At 48.1% G+C, this 3040-nt stretch overlaps 1 pseudogene; it reads right to left on the bottom strand.

Annotated features, from left to right (window-relative positions):
* Window positions 1-1280: 1280 nt before the first annotated feature.
* LOC113940942 lies at window positions 1281-2177 on the bottom strand (annotated as a pseudogene).
* Window positions 2178-3040: the final 863 nt, after the last annotated feature.

The raw sequence follows: 3040 nt of genomic DNA, 5'->3' as shown, positions 1-3040 counted from the left end.
CAGAGAGGAAAGATGTGAGGCAAACAAGCCAATACAGAGTCATTTCTTTATTTGGTTGAAGCACACAGCGAGTACAATTGCCAATTTGTACAGCCTCTGGACCAGGCTAGAAAGGCAAACATTGAATGGAAAGTGGTGATTATATATAAAAATATATATATTTTTATATAAATATACATATATTTATATTTATAAAGATTTTTTGGTGTGAACAAATTCTTACAAATATAACACCCCTACCAGGAGCAAAAAATAAAGAAGATATGATGGGCCTTTAATGATGCACAGAATAGGATTGGTAGATAACATGCAGAAGAAGGAGAGTTTATTACTTCTGAGAAACACTCAGTTATCATTTTCCTCATGGCATCCTTGAGCTCCTGGTTCCTGAGACTGTAGATGAGGGGGTTCAGTGCTGGAGGTACCACCAAGTACAGAACTGACAGGGCCAGATCCAGGGATGGGGAGGAGATGGAGGGGGGCTTGAGGTTGGAAAATATGCCACGAACAGGGAGACCACGGCCAGGTGAGGGAGGCAGGTGGAAAAGGCTTTGTGCCATCCGTGCTCCTAGGGGATCCTCAGTACAGCCCTGAAGATCTGCACATCCCCTTTCCTGATGGAAATGATGTTAAGGAGCCCAGCTCTGTGCCAGCAGTGCCCAGGGCCTGTCCCTGCCCATGGTCACAGGAGTGACACACAGCAGGGACTGAGCTGCCAGAGCACTCAGGCCTTGGGCAAGGAGCAGAAACGAGAGGGAGGCAGTGGGAAAAGAGCATCTCTGAAAAGGCCAAGAGCTGCTACTCCCTGGCAGTGCTCCTGTACCAGGACTCTTTACCCCTTCTCCTCTGCACACAGGCACTGCCCTCCAGTTTCAGGGAAGTTGTTGGAGGGAGAATCACGAAAAAAAGAATTCAAGTCCTTTATTCTACTCTGAGATTTTTATTCATCATGTACAGAATACAAAGGCAGGAGATTTGACAAAGAAGTTGCTGCAAAAAGTTTTATTTTGTTTAAATGCACACAGAGAATGATTCCTCATTTACACAACTGTGGGTCAAAAGAAAGAGACAGAGAGTGAATTAGGTATGAGATGAAGAACAAATTTTTGTGTTACCAACATTAAAAGAGTAAAAAAAATACAGGAAACTCCCCCCCACCACCACTCGCAAAAGCTTTAGAAGGCAGACTGGGCCAGAAAAGGGTCAAACAATGAGAGCTGTGCAGAAGAAAAATGGCAGGTTATTGCTCCTGAAAAGCATCCAGTCATCATTTTTCTTATGGCATCCTTGAGCTCGTGGTTCCTCAGGCTGTAGATGAGGGGGTTCAGTATTGGAGGCAGCACCGAGTACAGAACTGACAAGGCCAGATCCAGGGATGGTGAAGAGATGGAGGGGGGCTTCAGCTGAGAAAAAATAGCAGTGCTGACAAAGATTGAGACCACGGCCATATGAGGGAGGCACGTGGAAAAGGCTTTGTACCGTCCCTACTGAGAGGGGATCCTGAGCACAGCCCTGAAGATCTGCACATAGGAGAAAACAATGAAAATGAAACAACCAAACACTAAACAGGCACTAAGCACAAGAAGCTCAATTTCCCTGAGGTAGCCTGAGTGTGAGCAGGAGAGCTTGAGGATGTGTGGGATTTCACAGAAGAACTGGCCCAGGGCATTGCCCTGGCACAGGGGCAGGGAAAATGTATTGGCTGTGTGCAGCAGAGCATTGAGAAAGCCAGTGGCCCAGGCAGCTGCTGCCATGTGGGCACAAGCTCTGCTGCCCAGGAGGGTCCCATAGTGCAGGGGTTTGCAGATGGCAACGTAACGGTCGTAGCACATGATGGTGAGGAGGAAATACTCTGCTGAGATGAAGAACAGAAAGAAAAAGAGCTGTGCAGCACATCCCATGTAGGAGATGGTTGTGGTGTTCTGGAGGGAATTGTGCATGGCTTTGGGGACAGTGGTGCAGATGGAGCCCAGGTCTGTGAGGGAGAGGTTGAGCAGGAAGAAGCCCATGGGGGTGTGCAGGTGGTGGTCGCAGGCTACGGCGCTGAGGATGAGGCCGTTGGCCAGGAGGGCAGCCAGGGAGATGGCCAGGAAGAGCCAGAAGTGCAGGAGCTGCAGCTCCCGCCTGTCTGCCAATGCCAGGAGGAGGAACTGGTGCATGGAGCTGCTGTTCCACATTTGTTGTTTCATTGTATGGGTCCCTATTCAGAAAAGGAAAGACATGGAACAATTATAACAGACCTCTCTAAGCAAAGCCACTCCAATTTTAAATAGAAAAACTGCCAAAATTAAATTTATTTCCTTTTCCTGGTTTATGTTGGCTGAGGGTGCTGTGAAGAGCAGGAGCTCTGTCCATGTGCTGCCAAGGACTCAGTTTTGCTCTGCTGCAGTGCAGGCATGGAGCTGGTTTGGGACAGCTCTCATGTTCAGAGGGGATGGAACCCAGCTTTGATGGAAAACTTCAATTCCTGTTCTGTTGTCTTGGAGAAATTTGGGCTACCTGAAAGAGGCAGAGTGTACCCTTAAAATAATTTTTACTGAGTTTTTTATTTACAATCATAAAACCTGAGGGGTGTTTTCTTAGGGCAAATTTTTCTGATGACAAATCTGACGAGTGTTGAGACAGAACAGGCAGAAGAGCTGAGCTCTCCATTGCGTTTTGCAGAGCCAGGAGAGCTGCAGTGCCTCTCAGCCTGTTTCCCATCTGCCCTGCACTTTCCCTTGGGCTACCTTGAAGATGACTTCACACACAGATTCATCTTTAAAACCCCACTAAGATCTGTGCTGAGAGCAGGACAGTGCTGTTTGAAAGGGAAGCTCTGGGAAGTGTCCCCTGTGCCAGCCCAGAGGTGCAGCTGTGCTGGACAGAGCAGAACAGGAGCCCTCCTGCAGAGAAGCCAAGGACTGGGACAGGAGAGTGCCCACCCCCAAGGGAAGGCTCAGCACTGCCCAGGATCCTGTGCTCATTTTTGAGACTGCCTGAAATATTCATGCCTGAGAGTAAAAGAGTTGGAATTTCAGTGCAACCTCCTGAACTCAGA

The sequence above is a fragment of the Corapipo altera genome, unplaced genomic scaffold (assembly GCF_003945725.1).
Source record: "Corapipo altera isolate COAL_440 unplaced genomic scaffold, ASM394572v1 47192, whole genome shotgun sequence".
Taxonomy (NCBI): Eukaryota; Metazoa; Chordata; class Aves; order Passeriformes; family Pipridae; genus Corapipo; species Corapipo altera.
This window is presented reverse-complemented; position numbering and strand designations above follow the sequence as displayed.